A 27,068-nucleotide genomic window follows, 5' to 3' on the forward strand; every position below is an offset into this window, starting at 1 on the left:
ATTGGTACAGAGCTAAAAGGAAGGACGTCTATGGAGATCCAACTCAATTCCATTCCGATGTCAGTGGGGCAAGGATACGCTCTCTGGCTAGTATAGCGTGATTTCTTTAAAATTGTACCAGCAGCTGCCTGCAGTTCTCTTGAAAGAGAGATGTCATTTTGCAAGATCTTATGAGATGTTTCAAAATAAGTTCATCAGGTAATCTACAAACTATAGTGTGAGGGTTAACTGTTGACCGTTTTTCATGCTAGATCCATTGACCGAAAAGTGTAGTGGGATATCTGGTTTGTAGCCGCGAAATAGCTTCAAAATACCTAACAGGTCAATGTTCGGCGTAACTGTGGAGCTTGTGTGGAAAATTTTAGAAAGTCGCTTCACAGCAACCACACATCTAATATCCAACCTTTTATTGCTTTTTCATAAGCACGAAACTTTGTCGGACATATGTAAGTCCGATTTGATGTATGGATGGTGAAAAAATTAAGCTTTCCAGTAAATTTTGCGCCTGAAAAAACGAAATACCCCCAAGAAGAGTAGATGTAATAAATCAGCAGTTGTCGCTGCAAAGCAGTTCTGAACGCGGAAATTAACAAAAAGCAAAGCTCCCACTCATGCGCCGCCAAGTTGCAAGAACAAAGCTGGCTTGGGTCCGTTGAAAACCGTGACAGCAGAAAATGTTAATGCCGAAAGCATATTTTTTTTACAAATTTTGGACACAATGTGTACACCGCACTGCTGCCGAGCACAAAGCTGTTGGGCTCAGCAGGTGTCAGGATGCGTGTCAAGCGGACATGAAATAAGCACAGAGCGACAGCTGCAGGTGGTAAGGCTGTTGCCGGCACCGATTACGACGACAATTATTAAGCTGTATGCACAGTGTTGCTCGCTCTTGTTGTTGTTGTTATAGGCGGCTGGATAATGGCGGTGTTGGCATCAGTAAAATGTGTGCGAAACATGCACAGCTGCCAAGTAGCATGTGGCTGTGTGTGCGTATGGGGCGCGCATTGCAAGGATATCAAGGCAAATGTACTCGCATGCCGCCGCGCGCGTTTATGTGTGTGTGTGTGTGTGTGTGTGGGCTTTGTGCGTGATTTTTTCGCTACGTTTGCGAAAATTAATGAGAAAACGCGAGCAAATAACAAAAGTCATGCGGTGGCGGCGCTGCTTGCTGCTCGCTTCTCTTGCGTGCCAGCGTGAGCAGTTTTTATCGCAAACACACACACACATACACATATGAAATGTGAGCAAATAAGCAAACAATATTGTGCTTATAAATAATATATAGACACATATAATACATAAATGTGTGCCTCTGTGCGCTTGCTGGCCTTCATTTATGAATTCTTCGTACGCAGCTGCCGCGGCGGCCGCAACAATTGCCAGCTCGTTCAAAAAGTGGCAATAACATAAATGGGCGGCACGCCCTGAAAAAAGGCGAAAACGACAGAATAAATGCATAAGAAATTAAAAGTGAAAATGGCGAAAAAGAAGCGACGCCGCGTTGACAACGGCAGGATGCGGCAAGGCACAGGCGCACGCAATTTGCACGGTTTCGCTGCCGTTTGTGTGTATGTGGGTGCGTATGGCTGTTATAATAATTTAAAAATGAAATGACAACAAAATAAAATAAAAAAAAGAAAATAACAAATGGAAAACGCGAAAGAATATGGCGAATGAAAGGCAGAAAATGAAGTGTGGCAGCAAATAAAATGGCAACAGGCGCAATTATTGTAATGTGGCGAGTGTGAATTGCGCGCAAATGAGCGGCGGCTTATTTTAGTGCGAGCATGTGAGCCCAGCTGCATATACATACATACATACATACATACATATAGTACACCCACGCATTGCGAATTATGCGAATATTTAAATAAAATGTAATGACTACCGTTGCTGCAACACGCGCACGCAAAAACGCAGCTTTTCCATTGATAGCCACAATGTGGTCTTTTTTTCTCTCGAAAGGGATTGTTCGTCGTTTAAGAGTCTGTTTATGAGTGGTGTGGTCAAACCGAAAGCGCTTTATGCACTCGAAAAACCAACTTGTTTTACTTAAGCTCGATAAACGAGCGCACAGTTACATTGAATGCAAAAAAAAAAATATACTGAATGCAAAAAAAGGGAAACATAGCATTTTTTATTTTTTTACAAGCACCGTTAACCTTGAGTTTCAAAATAAAAAGCATGATCTGCTAGAGATAAATCCACGCACTCGTGTAGAGGCGCTGTTGCGATAGCTTTTAATCTGTCGCACATTCAGACGGGATATTTGTATTTGTATTTTACAAATATTTCAAAAATATTATGCTGAATTCGAGCCAGTGACACAAGGACGAATAATACTGTGAATTTGAGGATTAATTTGGAATACAACTTTTTTGCAGGAAAGCTCGACATTGAAGCAAGGGGCGTGTGTTTCTTTCACACCACTTCACCTAGTAATCAGTCAGGTAGTCAAACACCCACAGCTACAAATAACAGCAGATAGTTAAGCGGTGTAATACCATTGGCTCTTCTCCCAAGGTGCAGCATTACCAGAAGGTTAAACTTTACCAAGAAGTTCAACGCTTCACTCAGCAGCAAGACTAGATTCCACTCTCGAGCTGCTGCTTAGGGATGGTAAAATCAAGCGGTACACTGACGGCTTGAAAACGTCGAAGGAATTGATGCAAGAGTCGTAGGACCCCAACTCTCCATACCTATGGAAAGTTTTTCGAGCATCTTTAAGCAGAAATCTTTGCAATAAGTCGGTGCATAGAGATAAATATCCAACGCAACGATCGTATAAACATACTTACCGAGTTAAACGGCACTTAAAGCAATATCTGCCTATTAGATCACATCGCTACTTTTGCAGGAGTGTAGAGAATAGCTGAATGGCCTAGCGGAACGTAACCAAGTGCACCACATCTGGGTGCCCGTTCACAAAGGTATAGTCGGGAATAAACTGGCTGATGGCCCGTTCAACAGTATCCACTAACAGCGTAGGACCCGAAGAATCCTCATACCATAAAGGAGCTGCTCCACAAGGTAGAAGGAGTAGGTAGAGAAAGGTATCGGAAACAAGTACAAGGCAATACCAAGTTGTTAATGGATGGTTTCAATCTCAGCAGATTTAAAAATGTAATCAACGTGTTTAGGGACACATTCAGACTTGTTGTTGCATTCTACACTGGCAAGCTAAAAAAGCACTTATACAACGTGGACATAGCTTCTTTCATAAATTGTCCGTTCAAGGATCCTGAAACACCAGACTACCTGATAATTGACTGCATAACACTCTGAAGACGCAGGTTAAAGGCCTTTAGATTCATGTTTCTGAATAAGGATCACATTGCTTCGCTAGTAACCAGCAGTATATTGGACTTTATCAATATGCTGGGGCTGGGTGGTGGCGATCTAAGATCGCGGTGAATTTCTCGTTTACCTATCTAATTTACTTGATTTCTACTGAGTTCGTTTCGTAAATTCATAATGAACGTACTTGATCCGAAACAACGTTTGCAAATTGTGTAAATTTATTAACAAAATAAGGCTAGAGGCATCGCACGCGGCATTCAATAATCGGTCGAGAAAGTCGCCCCGCAGATGCGAGCAATGATAGAACGCTTTGGCACCACGTTTACTCTATATTAATGCTATTTCGAAACGAAGTTGTTCAGTGGACCGAATGCGCTATTGCTACATTGGAGCAGAGTATCGAAGTAGTCACGAATGACTCAATTCACTATGGCGCGCAATAATTGGATCAGTGCTTGACTACTATATAGAAGATTTCGCGGAAGTATTTTGGTTTGCAGGTATGCAAAATACAACTCATGCAAGAATTGAAGCCGAAGGACCATTAAGCGCGCGCATGTTCCATGAATGCGCCCAAAACGAGCCGGCTATCGATCCCAATTTTTATAAGAGCATTTTGTTCAGCGCTGGAGCTCACTTGTGGTTTACGTTAATAAACAAAATTCTCACATTTGGTGTTATGATAATTTACAAGCCATTGTTGAAGCCCTATATCTTCAAAAAGTTATTGTTTGATGTCATTAGTTGGAGGCACAATAAAAAAATATCGTTAGAGTGGTGTAATTTTAAGTTCTGATCTGAGTATGATTTCTGGCTTTACAAGAATGGTGTTCTACGCTGTCATATTGTATCAGAGGAGCCTTTCCAATAGTTCGTTAATATGTGCCAAATGTCACATCAAAATAATTTTTAGTCTTTAGAATACGTTTGTCTTTCCGAAATACATAAACTGAATTCGGCGATTTTTACGATGAGTGAAATTATGGAACTAAAAAACACGTCAATAAAATTGAGGAATTGGTGCTTGAGAATCGACGATTAACAGTAAGAGTTCTTACTGATATCGTTGGAATATCGAAAGGATCAATGAAAAGCATTTTAAATAATCATTTGGGCAACAGCGTCACGTTAACGTCAGTAAAACAATGCTTTCTGACCATGAGGATATCATGAGGTGTATTATTAATGGCGATGAGTCTTGCGTCTATGCTTGTGACCCGGAAACATACGATGAAACGGCCAAATATCGTGGCAAAGGTAAGAAGAAGCCGAAAAATAAACACGTTAAAGCAGGTCAAAAATTGACTTGAACAACTGTTTCCGAGGATTGGAAGAAATGTTGGCGCAAGTGTATTGACGACAACGGGATTACTTTGAGAAGACAATAATGTTTTTTTATATAAATCTTATTTGCTTACCTTATGTCGCTATTGTTGATTGGGGTTGAAATCTGAGATCGATTTGTTCTTTAGTAAATTACACTGAAATTAAAAAATTAGAATAAATAAATAAATTAATGTATTGAATTTAAAAATTGAATTTGGTAAATAAATAACATTTTCTGTAGATTTGTAATAATTTTTTGTTAGCTTTAGTGTCGTACAAAAGGTTTTTGTGAATACAAACGGCTCGAATGACTTTACCATTGAAAAGTTTATTAAGCAACTCTTTAATCAGCATTTTTTTATTCAAAGCAAAGATTTTTTTTTATTTGCAGTCATAAAATACCGAACATCCGGCAACAGTTGCAAAATTTGCGATCTCGCCAAATATTGTATATGAATATGCACATTAAGGTGAGCCGGAAAAATCGAACGTTGAATTTTTTTAATTAAAACTGGTATACAACTGGTATATACATACTTGTATATAGAAAATCCCTGAAGAAAGATTTTTTAAGATAGAAAAACATCCGTGATGTAAAAAACTTTATTTTAAACGGTTGAAATGTTATAGTTGTTGGCACGAAAAACGAATTTTTCTTTTTTTTTTTTTTTTTTTTTGTAATGTAAAACTTCGAATGCTCACCGACACCTTTCAAAATTAAGGCAATAAAACCTCACTTTCAGTAATATAGTGTTCTCTGTATACATGTAGGTACACTTTAACTCATAAACTCGATAACTAATTGTGTTTTCGCTCACCTTAATGTGCATATGTATATACATATGAATAGTAAATACTCCATAACATTACAGAAAAGACTTTAAAGAACGAAGAGTAGATAAACAAGATTAAGGAAGCTTCAATAGCATCCGCATGGGCGAAGAGTTGCTGTACCCCTTTGGTATCTTACCCAAATCAAGAGAGCGCGAGCAGATGTTTCAGATATTTTAGTTATGTATTTATATGAAGAAGAGTATCAAGAACATACAAAAAAGCAACACATAAGCAGCTACACACATACATACATGCATAAATACATTCACACACATTTATTAGTTTCCCATTCAAGTCCTTCAAAGACCAAAACATCAACCAAATTAAATGAAGGAGGGTGTATATCAAGTAATTACGGTGCTTGCTCCGGACGCTCGATATTTTTGGCAATTTCCATGTCTTGAGACTCCACATGTGCTTATTTATGCTTGTTGTTGTTACTTGTTTTCTTCTGTTCGGCTGTTTTGAGCAGCTGCCGCTTGACACTCGAATTTCATGGCGCGGAACTCAAGTGGAAAAGTTGCGACCGACGTCAGCGAACAAGCGGCAAACTCAAAATTATAAGCAAACAAGCGAAAAAGCAACAACAATAAACACAGTGGTACAACAAAAAGGAGAACTCTGAGAAGTTGACTGTCGCAAAGTGTCCTGTTGCAACAAATTTCATACACTAATTGTTATATTTTTGAACATAGCGTATGTTACAGTTGTTGGCATGCCACGCTTGTTGATCGTCGTTGTGGTGTTTTCTTTGATGCTTGATCGTTGTTTGTCGGCGGTTAGCAGTCGATTGCTGGTGGTTGTTTATTTGTTTATTTTCGGTGAAGAGTCAGTGACATTGGCGGGGGTGTGAAGGCGCACACGCACATTCACATACACACATGCATGCGTACATATCGATGTGAATACTTACAAGTGTGTATTTGATGGTGGGAACGTGTGAAAGTATACATATGGGCGCAAGAGCATTTTTTTGCTACAACAAAGTCAAACACACACACACACTTACACTCTCCTACACGCATACACACATTTGCTTGTGTTTGTATTTATTTTACTGTTATATTTATTTTCATTGTTATAGCCATGCAATTATGCACACACAATACCGAGTAGAACAACGAGGCATTAAACAATAATTCAGTGCACCAACAACAATGAACAACAACAATAACAAATTTAAAAGATTTTCAGCGAAAACGTTTACTTTTTGTGCGAACGCACCCGTTTCTGCAGCGCACATGCTGCTGCATAAATTCTTCCACTCGTGTGCAGGAAAAGCACGCGACCAAAAGAACACGCATGCAGCTTACACGCTTGTAAATTCAAGGTCTCAGTGAGAGTGAGAAGAATAAACTTTTCTGTGCGAATTTTATTGCTTGAAAATGGTGAGAGACTAACTCTCGGGCACATGTGACGCAGGATGATCTTATTTGGTAGAAGTTGACGAATTTTTAGTACATGCCCTGCAGGAAAAAATTGGTATTATGTCCATACAGAATTCAAATGAGCCACACCGAACTAAAATATCTTTCACAGAAGCATTCTTTTTAGTAGAAAATGGTATAAAAAGATCTTTAAGTTAATTTTGGTAGATCAATTTATATGGCAGCTATATGCCATAGCGGTCCGATCTGAACAATTTCTTCGGAAGTTGTAGCATTGCCTTGGAAAATAATCCGTGACGAAATTCCTGAAGTTATCTTATCAAATAAAAATGTTTTCCATATAAAAAGATCATTTTGATCGGTAAGTTCATATGACAGCTACATATATGCTATAGTGGTCCGATTTGAAAAATAATTTCTGGAAATTGTACCGTTGGCTTCGTCAATAAACCATGCTAAATTTCGTGAAGATTTATTATCAAATAAAAAAGTTTTCCATATAAGAACTTGATTTCGATTGTTCAGTTTTTATGGCAGCTACATGCTACAGTGTTCCGATAACGATAGTTTCGACAAATGAGCAATTTCTTTAAGAGAAAAAATAGCATGCAAAATTTCAGAGCGATATCTCAAAAACTGAGGGATTAATTCACATATATATAGAGAAATAATCGAATACCTCGTTACGCTGATCAGTAAGAGTATCCAACGTTTCCTTCTAGATATTACAAACTTGTGCCAATCTCATTTTCTGTCTGATAAGATAACGCAAATCTCGAGCAACTTTTTCTGAAGCAATCTTCAGGTCCCCTATTAGAGTTTTACAACTAAGCCCTCTCCGTAAAGAGCCTCGCTCCATACTCGACTAACATCTTTCCTTAAGAAGTCGTACCTTGGAAGTCAAATACGATACATTTTCTATCCGATAATATGACTCAAAGGCCAAGCAATGATTTTTTAAAGCAATTTCGATGTTCCCTGCTAAAATTCTACAAGTAAGCCCTTTACGTAAAAATTACCAAGAAGTGAAAAAAAATCTTCAATTTCTGTGTACGAACCTGAAAAAACATATTCTTCCAAATCTCAGCGATTGCGGTTCCGTCAAAGTACCATCTTATTCTCTCCAACAACTAAATATTATTTTTATAATAATAAATAGAATATTCACAGTTTCCTCTATCTACTTAACCTTTAAAAATGTATTACATAACTCAAACATGAATCCATCACATTTTAAGTGAAGTGAAGAGATTAAAATAATATGCGGGTATAAGGACAGCAAAAAACTAGCCAAATTTGAAATGAAAAGCTTTTCAACTGATGGCAGAAGAGCTTACGTCCGCATGAACATCACATTTGAGGAAGCGTTTTTGTGTCGTAACTTCCCTTACCGTTCCACAAGTTCAACTTTATTCCAAAAAGTATATTGTCACCATTTGCACGGTTTAGTGTCGCCTAAGCGTATGTGAGCCAACAAAAAGTCGACACATGCATATATTAATGACTATACCACATATGGTGTGTATATATGGATATATAGAAATGTGTGTTCTCACATAGGTGTGCTCGCTAGGATCTTAATGGCGCACATTTAGCGTTTCGGGCTAAAGTCACAGCTGTTTGTGGCGCTAAGTGCCAAAACGTTACTAGCTTTTGTTCGGTTAACCAGCGGTGCTCGAAAGCATTTACTCAAAGCAATGGCTTTACAAATGCCAGCCCAGACATTTTGGGAATGCGAAAATAATTTACTTTTGGTAAAGTGTGGCGGTAGGTTTGTCTGAATACCATAAATGTTCTTCCCCTGTGGGAAGTGTGCAACAATATAAGTACAAAAGTTTCTAGGTAAACGGTAGGCCCCTAAAATAGTACAAACGAAGATAGTTGTAGTATAGAGATAAATTGTGTGCGAAAGCCTTTGAAGGCATAACAAAACAGGAGTGTAGAAGGTAAATTATTTAGTATGATAGAAGTCAATAATTACAGACCACTACAATGCAGGGCATAGTAAACTAATGGAGGGTATATTAAATTATACTGGAGAAAATAATGAGATTTATATAATATATTAAACTGTAAATGTGTTGATTGAGAAAAGATCGTATTGTCTGGTAGAAGTTTCAGTTATTGCGCATTTCAGACTAGTTCAATAATTGCTCAAGTCTTGTAAAGTTATTATTTCATTAGACGGTTGAGAAGTTTAAAAGATCGCTATTAACCGAATGAAATGTTAAAATTACAATTGGAATTAAACATTTAAGTTATATGAATACAATACATACAGTAAAAATTCGCATCAGTCGCAGGCATCCTAACGGATGACTACTTCTCTTGGACCTAGGAACTGAAATCCATCTGGTATCGCAAAGGACCAAAAATGGTCTATGCGTGGCTTATTGGCCTACCAGTTTTACCTAACTTATATGAAATCAGTCGGTCTGCACCGATGGCACAAAATTCTTTGCGCGGTCAGTTCAGTTGTACATCCCAAGTGCAGACAGTCTATATGTTTTCGTCCCAGCTTCCATTATCCATTGATAGGCCTCGAATTGCAGAGTCTTATCGTTTGCGCTTCGTCTTCTATGCGTACGACATGGCCTAACCAGCGCATTCGTTGGACTTTTTTTGCGCTTAGCCGTATCCATGTCGTCGCAGTTCTCATACAGTCACGGTTCAATCTTCTTCGGTAGTCATCACGCACGCGAGCGCCTTCAAAGACCTTTTGGACAACAGTTCCTCGAACACTCCAAGTGCTTTTTCAGTTTGGTTCAGATTGTTGATGATATTTATACTGGTTCCAGGATAAACAAATTTATTCACCTTTTCAACTTTATAACTGCCAACAGGGACGTAGTTTTAAAGACGCTGGGAATCTTTGTTTTGTTGTTTTTCTACGAAAATACTTCTGAAGCAATTTTATTTCCATCTGCTTTGTACTGCTGTAGAGGAGCTATTGGCAAAAGGTGGGGTCTCTCACCGAAAGTGGTCTTCTGGCTGTACGACACCATAGTTGTCCATTGCGTTCTATGCAGTCTTTATGTGGTGAAGGGCTCTAGAAAATACCACAATTGCAAAGAAACTCGAGTACGTTTAACGGTTGGCGCTCATTGGCATTAGTGGTGCACTCCGATGATGACACTTAACTCCATCTTGCGTATATTGCCCGTAGACATCGTCGGAAGATGTATAGCTGCCAAAGTTGATATCAGACTCAGAGAGTCTGGATTCCCAAAAGAATACGTGTTTGAACACTCTGAAAGTTGACTTCATACCGGATCACTTGGATCATGGAGTCGCCAAACTGAATTCTGACGGCTCCTTTTTTTTACCCATATACTGACGAGGAAATTGTGTGTGGGAAGAAGCCGATGGAGAAGAGGGACAGTGAGCTTCCTACTTCATATAATGATCTATTAGCTCTAAGTAAGGCTAGCCTCTCTCTAGTTGTGGGGTTTTCAACAAGCCCTATTTTCGTCCATGCAATAAGGCTGGGAATCTTACCAGACGCCATCTGCAGCAGCTGTATGAAAGAAGATGAGGTGGAAACAACTCATCACTTCCTTCATGACTGTCCCTCGTTTGGGAGGTCAAGACTTAAACACTTGGGAGTGCATACATTCAGGCAGTTCAGGCGAGTTCGCGGGAATAGAAATTAAAGGTCTGTGCAACTTTGTATTGACTACTAAGCGTTTTGCAAATTTGTAAGTTCGGATTTCTTCTTTTCTATGGTGCTTAACATAACCTAACCTGATATCCAACTGTTCATTTCGCCGAAGCGTTTGACACAGACCTTCTCGAAGTTTTTGTTCCAAAGCTACTTGTGTATGATTACCTAAAAATTCATCACAAAAAATCGAATCTCTACGCACCAAATTGAGTTCTATATTCGAAAAAGTTTATGTTCAATTAAATTTTATAAAAGAGAGTATGAAGGCACGTACTATTTACCATTAAACTGATATATGTACATATATGTCCCTAGTATATTCAACTCAATGCAAGTCTTTATAATTTTTGAGGCTTGCATGTTCGATTCGACATTTTTCAAAAACTGCTAAATCAAAGTTTGCTAATATAATAACTTAATATTTTATTAATGAGGACTGCTTCCGGTTGCTGTCGGATGTTTTTTATGCCGAACTTTAACACAGAGTAATCCTGTCAAAGCAATTTTTTCGTTCCACTTTTTAGATCGATGCAATTTTTTAGATCGAACGATTTGAAATTTTTACACGACCTTCTCAGAATATTCACTAATCGAACAAAAAAGGTTTATGAAAATTGCGATTCTTTAATCCAACCTTAAGTACAATTTTTTCACAAAAATCGACTTTTTTTGGGAGGCCGCCATTTTGTCTAAACTCAAAATTTTTGGATTTGTGTTATTTTTGAGCAGAAGAATCTCACACACCGCTAGATATAATTTTTCAATGAAATTCAAAATTTTTGAAAATGACTCGTGGATTTTTAAGAGATATTAAATTCGGTAAATGTACATATGTATGTATATGTATATGTACATTAATCCTTTTATTTTATAAAATAAAATGCCTTTTCAAAAAAAAACAATTTTTTTTGCATCAATTTACATACATATGAATAACTCTTTAATGATCTCCAACTTACGTTTCTTTAATTCGGCTATAAAAATGTTATGCGATAAAATAGCAGCAGCTCATTAGTTAGCGCAGTAAATTACATGGTCTAAAGGGGTGTGCCGCGTGAAATTGAAATGCAAACATGTACTCATATCATAGTCATATATGCATACGCTCGCCCGCAGGGGCAACAAATAAACCCATATGCCACAAAACAATTACTTGCATTAACCCCTAAACTCCCTAATATTGATTCACATACTTTTTTTATCACTCACTTTATTTGCCACACAGCACAAAGGAGTAAATCACTTGTTTACCACAAACAACAATAATAAAAATGTAGAAAAGAAAATTGAAATAAAAACAACCCACTCAATCCGACGCATTTTGAAACTTAAATAAGAAATTTATCTTCGGTGACCACGCCCTGCGCGCCAACGAGCTGTGCTAATGTGAAAAAAAAGACATAATAACACACATACATACGTATGCTCATATAAATACATATGTATATATGTATGTATATATACAGACTTCCCGCCAGCCTCACGACCCTTTATGACTGCAGCGATTTGCTTTCTTTCGATTTCTTGGCTTTAAACTGGAAAGGAAACTATAAATTTTGCCAAGTACTGGCTCCATGCAACACACGTACATACATATGTATGTGTGGCGATGTAGGCGTGTCAGAGCTTGTGGGTTGGTGTGTGTGTACTTATTCATAATATGCACGATCTTGCGTTAGATTTATTACGCTCATAAAAATTGCAACGTGGAAAAGCACACAAATCCTTACAAGAGACGAAGTATACCCACACACACAAACACACATATTTTAGGCAGACGCGAATCCAAACAATGAACTGTATAGATTGGATATAAGAAGAGTGCGATACACTCAACTCAAGCAGCTGAAAAGCACGGGGTGGTGGGACGGATTTCTCAAACACAATAGCTGGCGTCTTGTAGCTGATAAGGTAACTGAGTCTATAACTTGTTCGTTTTGTGTACTGAAAAAGCCATTCAAAAGTAAATGCTGACTCCTTCGCGCAATATCTAGCCTAATGTGTATCAATTCGGTTTTATTGTTGATTTTATGTCTTCGTTTTGTGGGTTGCAATTTTGTATCACATTTACCGTGCGCTAAACAAACGTGCCGCAACTGATGTTAGCGCGCTTTCGAAAGAAAATCAAAGTAAATAAAATGAAGTCGAAATGCCGTTATCGGGAAATAATTTTTTAACGGGCGTACTTACTTACAAACGAACAAATATATTTCGATTGTCGATATACTACTATAAACATACTTATATATATACATACATACATACATATGTATGTCTAAGACTCTTTCTTCGTTCGTTTATAAATATTTACATATGTTTGATAGATGCCATTAATGGCCCGTCTTAGGTCGTATATGCACCATTTTGTGCGATATTTTGTTGCAGGTTTGAAGCTTTTGCCATAAAGCTACTCTCATAGAAGCTCTCGTCTTTCTTCCCTCGTCCATATAGGCCAAAATTCTGTGACAGTCGATTCTCACAATCTTTTGAGTCGAATTTTCACCAGGAAAATAATTGCCCCATCAACAGGACCAGGTGGTAATCACTTGATTCCAGATTCAAACTATGCAGTGGATGATTAAGAGCCACCCGCCCGATCTGGGGCTTCTAGCGACGCACAATCGATAAGTAAGGTCTGTTGTTGTTCTGTTAGAACATAATTTCTCTTTTACATATGTATGTATTTGCTAAATCTGGCCGCTTCTTGGCGATTGCTTCATTCAAGCGGCTCAATTGTGGACAGCACAAGTCCGGATGAAGAGTTTGGCTGCAGAGGAGCAGCTCATGGAATATTTTTTTGCGTTTCAGCAGCGATTCGCAGATGGAAATTCGGTCCATGAGGTCCTTATATAGAACTTCCTTTTGTATTCGAATATATGAATATCACCAAATTCTCTTAGTGAAGGAATGCCTTGCAATAGGTTTCGGGACATAGTGATATTCCTGGTGACCGTGTAACAGATGAAGTAGGCAGAACGGGCACCACCTTACAATTAGACTTTAGAAATTTATATGCCTCTGGCTATTAAAGAAAAGACAAACATGGTAAAAATATAGCGGGGTCTTGGCGGAGGCATTCTTAACCAGGCAGGCAAACGTGGCAGGAAGGGAATATAGACCGCACATGCCGATTATTAACATTCAAAATGAATGGGATAAGAACTCCGTTAACAGAACTTCAAGCATAGATTGGTTCAGAGAGGGTACAATGGCTTGAGTGGATCTTAGTCTTGTTGGTTTCACAATGTGGCTCCTAAAAGCCTAGATGTGTCGTCAGACAGCCATTCTACCTAGCTACTTACCTTTCTCCTTCTTATTTACTGCCTTAGACACCTCTTACGCGGTTACAGCCGAGTTCACAATAGCGAGGATGGAGCCATATATAGAAGATCATGCAAGTGAGTAGCTCACGACATCCGGTCTCAAACCAAGTACCCTCAGGGTAGTCAAAAACCATCCGTTTGAAGGCGAGCTAAAGTAAGAAGTGAAACATTAATCCCCGAGGTTGTGCGATGGTTTTGGGACCCGCTACGTAAAAAAACACCCAAAACGAACAAAACAGCGACGGTTGAAAGGCCACCCTTTTGATGACGACCCCTGCAAACATATTAAGGATTACGGTTCAAGGGCATGGACTTGGAATGTCCGGTCACTTAATTGGGAAGGTGCCACTGCCCAGCTAGTTGATGTCCTCGTCAGAGTTACGGTTAGTTATGAAAAATACAATATGTCAGACATTTTCTGAGAATAGGAACACTTCGATTTTTCATTAAAAAATATGGTACAAACTCGGTAATTTTTAATTTTTCTATTTTAGTCTGTTCCCGAGGCGTATAACACTGAACTGTCAGTCATGCGGTTTATTGCTGACGAGCGTGTCGACTGACCTGTTTGTTGTCGTGAGTCATGACAATGTGACAGGCGTAAAAATACAACAAGCTGTTGAATCAGGTCGCCAGTTATTTTCGTATGCGTCACCTTCGGGTATATCCAGTCATCGTAAACCAGGTGGTGAGTTAATAGTAGAAGTTTTTGTGTCAAGAAAAAACAATTTTATAACTTTATTAATTTTGTTTCATTACTAAAAGTAAGAACTAACCCAAACTCATAGTTATATGATAGCTGAAAACCGCTGCTGACCATCTGACTGTTTATTAGACCTTTTTTAGCTTTATCGTGGAATATAATTACGGATTCTGTCCAATTAAGCCTCAGTTAAAGATACAAATTTTGTGCATAATGAAATGTATTTTCATGGTATCAATACATGATGGGTGGAAATTCAATAATTATGAGGAATATTCTCCCCCAACTGTCAGCTTGCATTTCAGAGAATGCCTAAAATGAGCTGGATGGTACATGCCATGCATACGAAACGCACAATTTGTTGGAGAAAAGTGCCTTTTTTGTAACCAAATAATGAACATTGCCTGAATTATGATTTCCCACTCCGCACTTACTTCCTTGCAACCACCCCAAATTGCAGCCGCATCTATCACAAGGCATAACGCGAGGCGAGTTAATTTCATGTTTCGATAGCCCATCATTTGTGAGGGTGGAAATTTCCATACAAAAATATGCAGTTGGCATGAGAAATGAAACGAAATGTAATGAAATCGAAGAGGGTAACTGAATAATTGTGGCAGGCGGGGCAGAAACAAGTGCATGGAGCAACAACCACCACCCGAAGCATAGCAAAGGATATAAGTATTGCATTGTACAAGCGAAAGTTTTTGTGTGTGAGAGATACTCGTGCACTCGTTGTTTTTGTGCGCATTGTTGTGTCATGCCATTTTGGCCTTTCGCCAAACGCATGGGAACGCATGAGAATGCTTCAGCTCCAGCTCCAACAATTTGTTGTCTCTGTGCAGGCATTGTAAGTGCGCGCTGCTGCTGCTGCTGTTGACAGGCGAAGGGGTGACAGGCAATGATAGCAACTGTTTTAGGAGTGAGTGGTCGCTGAGGTGGCCATGGTGAGGGTGGTGGTGGTGTCAGTGCTGTTGATGTTGGTTGAGGTGCTTTTAGTATGCATTTGTTATGTTTGATTGGGGGTGGCGAGCGCGCGCTGACGGCTTATCTGCCACATATGCCGCATTTAGTACAACAATTACTACAGGTTGCTTTTTGCATTACCTACATATACTTGTATGTATGTATTTGTTGTTGTCACTTTTTGCGTACAGGCACTTCAACTGTTCTCAACTGTGATGTGTTGGCTTTCCGAATTGATGCTTTTCAGCTGCGGGCCGCCGCGTAAATGCCGACAAACGTGTGCGCTGCGTCTCGCCGCGCGCTCTCCCATCCTCTCTCACGCCTGCTTTTCAACTTCAGACATTTTAATGGTTTCATGCGCGGCACAGCATGTTGTTTATTAATCTCAAAATCGTTAACCCTATAGACGCAGAAACCTTTTATGAAAAAAGCGTATGGCGAAAGAAATAATGAAAAACAGAAAATCCAATTCAAGTGCGCAGATTTCATTATTTTTTGTGCTTCACTCTGCTTCCGATGAATGGAAACGATTCATAGGCATTTGCGCGTGCCAGCGCAGAAGTTCATTTTGACGCACAAAAAAAAAGCAAAAGCTGAGCGCTAATAATTGAAATCTTATAAAGAAATCTCCAGATAAAAATTGAAATGGCGCGCCGCAGAAATTACAACGCAACCCAACAACAACGACAAACGAGCATTCATTCAGCACCTCCAATGCATATCTGCTGGCTGTGTGCGGTCTTTATTCTTGTATATGTGTATGTATGCATGTATGTACATACATATGTCTCCATTTAAGAGCCGCGCATCCGAATGCCGTCAAAACACACTTTACTCGAGTGCGAAGCTACAGGAAAATACAAAATGCGCTAAATTCGCTAAATCCGCATTTATCCAAATAAACATTTGAAAAAGTCAAACGAAATGACAAGCGTCACAGCGCCTTGGGTGCCGGTGCGCTTTCGGCAAGTTGGCGCGCACGCTTAGTGGCGCAGCAGTGGCAGCGCTTGACTGGAGTGTTTTGACAAATTCGCGCATACATGCATACAGATATTTCTGCATGAGTTTTTTTTGGCTTTGTGCCATGTCAATTTGCGCGCTGTCAAAGCTCTTGAGTCTAGACTTGTGTCATTTTTGTGCCCATAATTGTGGATATCATTTTTTGTGTGACTTTAAAGCTATTTGTTTGCACTCGAGCAAAGTGTCAACTCAAGCGTTTTTTCGTGCAACCATTCATGTTTTGCTTTTATATTTAACGTGCCATTATTTAGCAGCATCCTGCAGGTACGGTACAAATGCAAATTGATTTTACTGAGGTAGCACAGAACGAGTTTTTTCATGTCAAAAATATGATAGGATGAGGCAAGGAGCATATTCTTGTTAGAGGCTTCTAAATAAATTTTTGTTACTAGTCCGAATGTAACTAGTTTGACAACTACTTCATAATTACTAGTTTAAAACCCATTATCATTTTAGTCCAAGGTTAACTTAAACTATACCATGAGTAACCAGTTTCAAAGTAGCCATTTTTTCCTATGACAAGATTCTTCTTCTTCTTCTTTCGCTCTAAAACCGTGGTCCGACTGGACCGAGAACAGTCAACTTTGTCAGGTGCCTCTATCTCTTGCGAGGTAACATCAGCTGTACATTCCAAGTGCAGACAGGCTCCCTTCGTTGGATGTGTGGGCGCCTTTACTTCCGTTCTCCACCCATAGGCCTTCAGTCGAACGAAATTTTCGCTGGAGTACCACCTTCCATGGACTAACCAGCACATTCGTTGGAATTTTAGCTTTTAACGTAGAGCTTATGCAGGTCGTGGTTCGATCTTCTTCGATTCTATTAGGTGCTTACTCATTCTGGTTGGTGCCAAGGTGAGCTAATCAATTTTGATGTACGCGGCGCCCTTATGAGAACCAGCCCTAGAACTTAAAAGAGTATACGACAGGTCCCCAAGACTGGACAGGCGATTAGGGGTGGAGGTGTGGAAGGATGAGAGGCAAACAAGTCTCAATGAATGGCAACAACGATGGAATGCAGTTACAGCGAGGATATGGATCAGCAGTCTTATTAAAAGTTTACAAACGTGATTAGATAGAAAGGATATTGAAATAGATTTCTACATGCCGGCGCACGGGTGTTCTAGAGAGTATCTCTACAAATATGGCCATGACGACGAGACGAATTTTTTCTTCTGCGAAATCAGCGGAGAAAACGCGCTGCACATCTTCTTTTTCTGCCGGCGGTATGAAAAAGAGAAAGCCGATCTAGACAAATTGACAACGGAACGAGTGACACCGGCCCACATAGTGAGGTTTATAACTGAATCGAAACTAGTGTCGTATAGCGAGAGAGCGTGGTGTGTTAGTTAGTTCTAAAAGAGCTGAGAAGAAAAGAACGCAGTGAAATGAGAAAAATAAATAAGGAGCAGGCCAGAATGGCGGGAATGACGAGCCAATAGGCTAAGCTTGGCCTCGCGATGTAATGCCTGGGGCAAAGAACAAGCAATGACAATGGAGTTAAGAGTTTAGAACGTTGGCGTATTGGTTACCGCTTCAGCGACCAATATGAATTGTGCATACTGTCCGAATAAATGACGGAATCTTTCGAAAATTCCCCCTCCAAAATCAAAAACAAAAAAACTCTTCTTGGTTCGTCATGTTCCATATGTATGTCTGTAATATGTTAGGACGGGTATAATGAGAGACTTATAAACCATTCGAGACCATTTTTAAAAAAGTATCGAGTGAAGACTTCAGAACTATCAGTGACTTCATTTTTCAATTTTAAAAGACTTTCATCAACTATTTAGTGGAAAATTGTTCCAAAATTAGCCGAAAGCTGCGCCTACAATCCCTTAAAAGCACTCTACGGGTAAATATAATTAAATTCACCAACTTTTTCAATAGCCCACTTGAAACAATTTCACTTAATAAAATTTAAATCATCCAGCGTTGTTTAATTAGTTATTTTATTAATTGCATTACCGTTAATTTTCCAGCTTTTGCCGAGTCTTTGTTTACACTTTTTGTGCTTTTGAGCGTTACTGTATTATTTACCACATTTTTTTGCAATATTTTGTATTTGTTTTGTACTTTTCGCCATAAAATATTGTTTCGCATAAAGCGCTCTCTTGGCTTCGGTAAACTGTTTATGTTTATTTAATAGCATTTTAATTAAATCTCTTTAAATTGTATCGGCTTTGCTTTTGAATACCAGCTGCTGCATTGCAAATATGATTGCTTTGTTAAAATCGCAGTTAATGTATTGTAAATTTATTAAACAAAAGGTAGTGTTATTTGCAGGATGTGAGTAGTGCGGCGTCAAGTATTTTGTAATATAGATTTTAACTTAAATTTTCAGCTGGAAGTCAATTACACTATAGTCTCGATTACAACCGCAATCTCAATATGTATTGGAGATAAGCTCGTAAGAATACAGCTCTTCCTAGTTGCCTATATCTAGATTTGGAGTTAGTGTTATAAGGCCAACTGATGGCGCAAGTTCAAAGACTCTTGTAAATAATTATAAATTAAGATAAAATAACTAGTAAGTAACTAGTAGAGGGGTAATTAGTATTCAACTAGACCCAAAATAACTAGAACTTAATCAGATACAAATATTCTAAGGCGAAATTGATTCGTGAAATATTTTTATAATTTCAATATCCGTTTAGATTTTTGGGGCATTCAATTTTCTGCAATATCCAAAAATCGAAATATTTTTTCAAATAGTTGAAAGCGAGGTACAACTTTTTCTATCTGATGACAGGAAAACCGTTAGGTGGAACACCTTCCCGTTACAATTAAAAGCTTTATGCTCTTGGACAAGCCTTTCTTAGAGATGACTATTTACCAATTTTTCCAATCACATTGTTTCATATCATAAAGTGTTGGAAAGGTGAGCTTAATTTAACCAAAAAAAAATTAAATTCGGGGAAATTGAAAAAAAGTTGCAGCTGTTTAAAAATGGGTGAAAATAATGAAGAAATTCGATATATTTTAAATTTTTGTATACATAAAAAAGGGAAGAATGCCACGCAAGCCACCAATGAAATTTGTGAAGTTTACGAAGACTGTGCTGTATCAGTTCGTGTAGCATAACAATGTTTCGCTCGCTTCCGTTCTGGAAATTTCGATGTGAAAGATGCACCTCGCTCTGGTCGAACTATCGTTGAAAAATTCGATGAAATTATGGAAACGATTGACCAGGACCGTCATATAAGCAGTTATGACATCGCTAAGGAACTTAACATTCATCATCAAACGGTTTTGAACCATTTAAAAAAAAAGCTGTCTACAAAAAGGAGCTCGATGTTTGAGTACCACATGAATTGTCTGTGAAAAATTTAAAGGACTGAATTAACATCTGCGTTTCTTTGCTGAAACGAAATGAAATCGAACCATTTCTGTAGCGAATGCTAACAGGAGCCGAAAAGTGGATCAAATACAACAATAATGTGCAAAAAAATCATGGTCCAAGCGTGATGAAGCTAAACAAATGGTCGCAAAGCCAAGATTAAGATGAAAATCTTAATTTTTAAAAAAACTTCTAAGTTTGATTATATTTTTCAATATGAAACATAGAAAGTTTCGGAATTTTTTGATGATTCTAGTTAAATTTCTGCCTCCCAAGCTTACCCTATAATAGTCAAAGAAATCTATCAAACCATTCTCAAGATAGGACAATGTTAACTTAAGATCTCAACTCTGCGCCATGCACATTTGTCTCTTCCAACTACCTTTATCTTTATATTTTCTGCGAACTTTTAATTTTCACTTTTTACTAACTGTTTGTAAACAAGTTGGGCATATCATTTATTTAGAGGTAAAAAAAAGAAATGAGAATAAAAATTAAATGAAAATAAACAATACCTTTGCCAGAAACCATCATACGGGCCAACTTCGAATGTGATTACATCAATTATAATATTATGAAATTGGTTTCGGTTACCTTTCAATGGCGGTTAATGATGTTCATCTAAGTTTATTCTATTATGGTGGCACCCTTACAAGCAAACAACAAAAGAAACACGCTTCAAGAAAACTATATGAAGTAAAGTAATTATAGTCCATTGTTCGGCACTCAAAAGGTATTTTTCGGCTTCGAAGCAAGCGTGTGTGTTTCGTGCAGCAATTATACGAAAATTTGCGAGCACTTTGTTTGAGAAAAATATATGCTGCCTTAAAACGCTCAACGAAATGTACAGCGTAAAGAAACTAGCAACAACAGCAACAATAATGCGAAAAAAGCTACGGCCGTCGAGCAAATCGGGCGAACACAACAGAAGAGCCCAAACGAAATGGCCGAATTGACTGAACTTAACCGCGGAAACGGCCAAACAAAGATTGTCACAGGCAGATAAATGCGCACACAAACACACACACATCCACAAACGCTTTAATGGCGGCACAATAGCGCAGCTGTTGGTACAATTTTGTTAGTCGCTACCGCTGTTGTTGTTGTTATCGTTATTATTATAGCAGTGAGCTGCATTTCGGACAGGAAAGACCCGGAGATACATACATAAGTGAAATTCTGCGCCGTCGTGCGCATTTCAACGCAACAACAAGAACAACAATCATGCGCATATGTGATGATACCTACCCATGTACATATGTGTGTGTGGCTGTGTCTCTCAACAATGCTTGCACAATTTCGGAACAGCGGGCGGAAGGTAAAAACAGCCAGGAAGACAGTTTTTGAATGTGTATGTGTGTGTGTATTGGCATACATTCATTTCCATGACTATAGTTCCCGGCCAGGTAACTGCTGGCACGACTGGCCTTTAACAGCGATGCTCTCCGCTGATAATGGCTTGCTGTGAATTTGGAACAATTGTATCGCTGCCGTCACCACAACGCAACGCTGCGCACCTAATGTATTTACAAGCATTTTGTTAAGCACATATGTATGTATGGGTATATGTATGTGTGTGTGTTTGCTCAAATTTGGGCAGCCAAAACATTTATTTCCATGAAAGCTAGTAAATTATGCCATTCCGAAATTTCGACTATGGCAATAATTCAAATTCAGGTCATAGACCCACAAGCATACCTATTGCCAACAAACATATAAATACATACATACATACTTATGATACACATAAGCATGGCAATAGAATGCCAGGCGAGTACACAAAAATGCATTTGATTATGACGCAGCGCGTTTGAATGAGAATATTAGTATTTCTGTTTAGGGAAATATGTATATTAGAGCGGATCGTCTTTTGCATAAAAATGTATAAGCGAGAAAAGTTGTAAAAAAGCCCAATTCAAAAACGGGGGACCCTTCAATCTGCGCCTATTATCGTGGGATAAGATTCCTTAATATCGTATACAAAGTCTTATCGCGGGTAGTGTGTGAAAGACCTGAGCCCACCGTCAAAAAAACGGATTGGAACTTACCAGTGTGGCCTTAGACCTAAAAAATCTGCTATCGACCCGATTTTCACTATGCGCCAAATCCTGGAAATCGACACACACCACATCTTCGTCGATGTTAAAGTCGCCTTCGATAGCACGAAAAGGAACAGTCGAACCGGTATGTTTGAACTTCGTATCCCTGCAAAGCTAATACGGCTGTGTAATCTGACGTTGAGCAGCACTAAAAGCTCCGTCATGATCGGGAAAGACCTCTCCGAGCCGTTCGACTCCAAGCGAGGTTTCAGACAAGGGAACTCCCTATCGTGTGACTTCTTCTATCTACTCCTGAAGAAAATAGTTCGAGCTACAGATCTGAATAGAGAAGGTGCAATCTTCTATAAGAGTGTCAATCTTCTATAAGAGTGTACAACTGCTGCCGTACACCAATAATATTGATATCAATGGCCTCAGCATCCGCGTGGTTAGTTCTGATTTTTTCAGACTAGTTAAGGAAGCGAAGCAAATGGGTCCGGTAGTGAACGAGCACAAGACGAAATATCTCCTGTCATCAAACAATCTTTGAAGTCATAGATAATTTTATCTTGGCATCTACAAGAACAACAACACCAGCCTTGAAATCCAACGCAGAACCACTCTCGCTATCTAGTGCTATTTTGGACTGGGTAGGCAATTGATAAGCAAAAATCCTCTCTCGCCCACTAAAGATCAAACTCTACAAGTCCCTCTCATTCCCGTCCTACCATATGGTGCAGAGGAATGTATAATGACATCATTTGATGAGTTGGCGTTACCAGTTTTCCAGAGCAAGTTTTTATGAAAGATTTATGGTCCTTTACGCGTTGGCCACGGCGAATATCGCAGTCGATGGAACGATGAACTCTATGATGGCTAAGTTATGTTGTCCGAATAGATGAAAGCACTGCAGCTCTCAGAGTATTCGACGTAGTACCGGCCGGTGAAAGCTGGGGAAAGGAAGAGCTCTACTCCTTTGAAGAGATCAGGTGGAGAAGGACTTTGTTGCACTTGGCATTTCCAATTTGCGCCAAATGGCGAAAAGAGGGAACCGTTGGCGGTGTCTACATCAGTAAAGAAGAAGAAGAATCGTTTATATGGAAGACTTACAGTTGTCCGATCTTACCGATTCCAACAAATGATCAATATAATATCAAAATGCACCTACGTACTAAATTTTAATTGGATATCTCAAAAACTGTCTAACAAATGTTCATAATGTCTAAAATACTTCGACAGACTCGAAATCGCTTTGAGACCCATGATCTCTTAGGCAAAGTCGTTCAGAGTGATCCGTAGAATATTTCTCGCATAAACTATTTTTCCGTTTTTTCAGCACCTAGTAAATCTATCCCCTCTAATATACTTATATACATAACATATAATAAATGCATGTGAGACCATACTAGACTCTGTTGTTTCCGTGATAAATATCATATTTTCCATATAATCAAAATTTATTAAATAATTTCCATTGTGCCGCAGTTTCGTGGAGTTGCAGTGCTTTTTAGTCGAAATCGAATTTTCGGCATACACCAGGGAAGCGCTTCTCACATATACATACATACATACATACCAACACGCATATGCACGAAATTTGAATATTCATAGCTTCCGCATTGTTGAAGCCGGAAAATGGAGCAGATTTAATTTGGGTTTATTGGCTGCAAGAGGCTTGACATGAAGAAATAAATCAATGCGATTTCGCTCTTCGAATTGTGGTATGTTTTACATTTATGCATATAAGTAAGTATGTACATACAAACTCATACTATGTATTGCTATTTAAATTATATCATTATCTGCTAAATATTAGCAACTACAATTCAGCTGATTGATTTTTAACTCAAAAGCCTCAAGAGAGACTGTGATTTTATTGAAGCAAGCAGTTATGCAACTAATTACTAGGAGAGTCACTATCATATTTGGTAGCTTAGTAACCAAATATCAATTATTTGTATTAGTAATTAATGCTGTTATAAATACCAACAACTTATGTAACAAGAATAATACAAATAAATCATTAGATTCCATTATACTTGAGCATAAGGCATTGCTCAGACCATATTATACCTACAGTGCTATTCACTTAAAATGACAAATTAGCTTAAATATACATATGTATGTACATAAATACACATATTTACTAATAGTAGAGTATATTTGGAAGATCGACACACATTACGTCTTGGTCGATTTTAAAGCCGCATGTATTCGACAGCATGAAAAAGATCCGCTATATCTGAACTTGGTATCCCCTCAAATTAATCCGGCTGCATAAGCTGACGTTGAGCAACAACAAAAGCTCCATCAAGATCGGAAAGAACCTCTTCGAGCCGTTCGATATCAAACGAGGTTTCAGACAAGGCGACTCCCTATCGCAGGGGAAGAGGAAGGCCTCCACTCCGTTGGAAAGACCAGGTGGAGAAGGACCTGGTTACACTTGGAATCTACAATTGGCACGAAGCAGTGAAAAGGAAGAACTACTAGATTGTAAACTCGGCTATAACCGCGTAAAGCGATGTCTGTGCCAATAAAGGAGAAGATATTGAATAGAAAAAGTTTTCTATGCAAGCGATCCTATCGTGTTCAGTTTGCCTGGCAGCAACATCCTGTGGTGGTCCGATTTCAGCCGGTCCTATAAATTTGCAGTTTCTTAGTGAGAAAAAGATGGGTGCTAAATTTCAGATCGATATCTCAAAAAAGGCGAGACTAGTTCGTTGATATACATGCGGACGAACAGTCAGCCATGTTTAAATGGGCTTAGCTCGTCACGCTGATCATTTATTGGACAAATATTGGTTATGAATGGTCTCTATGCTAGACTTGGGTCGTTTGCAACAAATGCGCTTGACAAAGTAGTTGCTGACCTTACAATCTTCAAATATTAGTGACGAGACTTGGGCTAAAAATATGACGTCGAAACTGACCAAAAATCCAGTGAAGAGAGGTCCAAATATGAGCCGAATTCGAAATAAATCAGAATTCGCTGAAGGGATTGAAGACCTGAAGGCTGAATTAGCTGAATTTTTTGTATATAAATTTTTATGGTTATAATGGATTTATGAGCAAATTTTAAATTTGGCCAGGTGGCAACTCGCTAGAAATACTATTTTCAGCAGAAAATAAAAAAATAAATTAACATTCACACGAAAAATATCGTTGCAGTTAAATAAAGATGTGAAAATTCAGTTAGGGTGGCATCCCTGTACAAGTTTATACTTAAATTTAAGCATTACATAACTTTTTGTATACCAATTTTTAAATTTATACATAATTTATTACGAGTAAATTTTAAATAAATAGTAAATCAGATGGCAACTTTTTTACTATTTTCAGCAGAAAAGTTGTTTATTTTTTTTTTTTTTTGATATATTTCTGTTTTAAATATGTATAAATTAACATTTGATACGCAAAATGTCATCGCAGTTCAATAAATATGTTAAAATTAAGTTAAGGTGGCAACTCTGTACCAGCTTTTACTTAAGTGAATGTATTACAGAACTTTTTGTATACTAATTTTTAAAGTTGTAATTTATTTACGAAGCACATTTTAAATAAACAGTAAAACAGGTGGCAACTCTTCGAAATTCTATTTTCAGCAGGAAATTTGTTAAATTGTTTAGTTTGTATATTTCTGTTTTAAATATAAATTAACATTTGATACGCAAAATGCCGTTGCAGTTAAATAAATATGTGAAAATTCAGTTAGGGTGGCAACTCTTTATCCGCTTATACTCAAGTGAATGCATTACAGAACTTTTTGTATACTAATTTTTAAAGTTGTAATTGATTTACGAAACAAATTTTAAATAAACTGTAAAACAGGTGGCAACTCTTCGAAATACTAATTTTCGCAGAAAAGTTGTAAAACCTAATAATTTGTACTACAACTACTAAAAGCTTAAATTGACCAAAATAAAAGTGAAAGTTGATGATATCGACTTAATGCCGTTTTATTGGCATAACAAAAGGCGTTCCACCTTATACAGAAATAATCTAATAAACTTAAAAAGTTTATTACATAAAAGAAATTTTGTAAGCCAATTTTCCAAAGCTCAGCGCTTATCGAATGCATTATTGGTTATTACATTGCTTTAGCAACTTAATTATCGATAACAAATTGTAAGTTTATATACATGTGTACATATGTACATATGTATGTAAGTATATATGTATATATAAGTACCTTATATCAACATTGTGGCGCTTTCTGGACTTTTAAGTAAGCATAAAAATACACTTTTTTAAAAATTTTACCGCTCAATTACGGTTGCTGGCGACCGTTACACAAATGCCAGCAATTTGTTGTTAACGATTGCGATCAATTACAACAAGAAAATGTAAATTACAACAATGATAAGTAAAGGCAGTTTCCAAAAAAAAAAAAACAAAAAAAAACAAAAAAAAAAACAAAAAAAAACAAAAAAAAAAATATAAACAACACTAACAACAAGAGGTTGTTTATCGCACAGCAAAAAGGGCGTAAAGCAAAATTGAAAATCAATAAATTAACTTTGCGCAGCAGGGCGATTGGAAATAAATAAATTTATGGATATTACGGCACTTGATAATGCAACATGCGCTCAAGTGCATGTATGTGTGTGTGTGTGTGCGTAAAATTTCGGTAAGCTGATATGCCCTAACAAATGCACACGCTTCAAAATAACTGTAGGGAATAATTTCTGTATGTTTATATGTACATATGAATGTATGTATGTTTGTATGACTATATGTGTGTGCGCATAATGGCAGCAGTAATTGACTGAAATTATCAATTACAAGGCGCACAAGTGAGGCATTAACAATTTGCTGCTGTAACGGAATTTTTATTGCTCTTTTCTTCACTAACTTTGCTGGCTTAATTGCCGTTGCAGCATATTTTTCAAAATTGTTTTCGTTTTTATACCCTGAACAAGGTATTTTAATTTTTCAATTTTTTTTAATTTTTTTCTAAGATATCGTTCTGAAAATTTGCATATGTACGTCGAATTCTCTTAAAAAAAGATGAAGATTTGATGAAATACTTGATAGGGGACAAGTATATCATATAGCTGCCATACAAACTGATCGATCCAAATCAAATCTTTATATGAAACACTTTTTGTTTGACGAGATATTCTCACGATATTTGGCTTGAATAATTATATCAGACAACAGTACGATTTC

At 37.9% G+C, this 27,068-nt stretch overlaps 1 long non-coding RNA gene across 1 annotated transcript in view; it reads right to left on the reverse strand.

The window, feature by feature from the left end:
• Window positions 1-4,715: 4,715 nt before the first annotated feature.
• LOC120774943 overlaps window positions 4,716-27,068 on the reverse strand; it is a 43,836-nt gene continuing 21,483 nt past the window's right edge. Inside the window, exon 3 of the long non-coding RNA XR_005705278.1 lies at window positions 4,716-4,781. This is a non-coding gene — a long non-coding RNA (uncharacterized LOC120774943). The remainder of the gene's footprint in view (window positions 4,782-27,068) is intronic.

The sequence above is a fragment of the Bactrocera tryoni genome, chromosome 4, assembly GCF_016617805.1.
Source record: "Bactrocera tryoni isolate S06 chromosome 4, CSIRO_BtryS06_freeze2, whole genome shotgun sequence".
NCBI lineage: Eukaryota > Metazoa > Arthropoda > Insecta > Diptera > Tephritidae > Bactrocera > Bactrocera tryoni.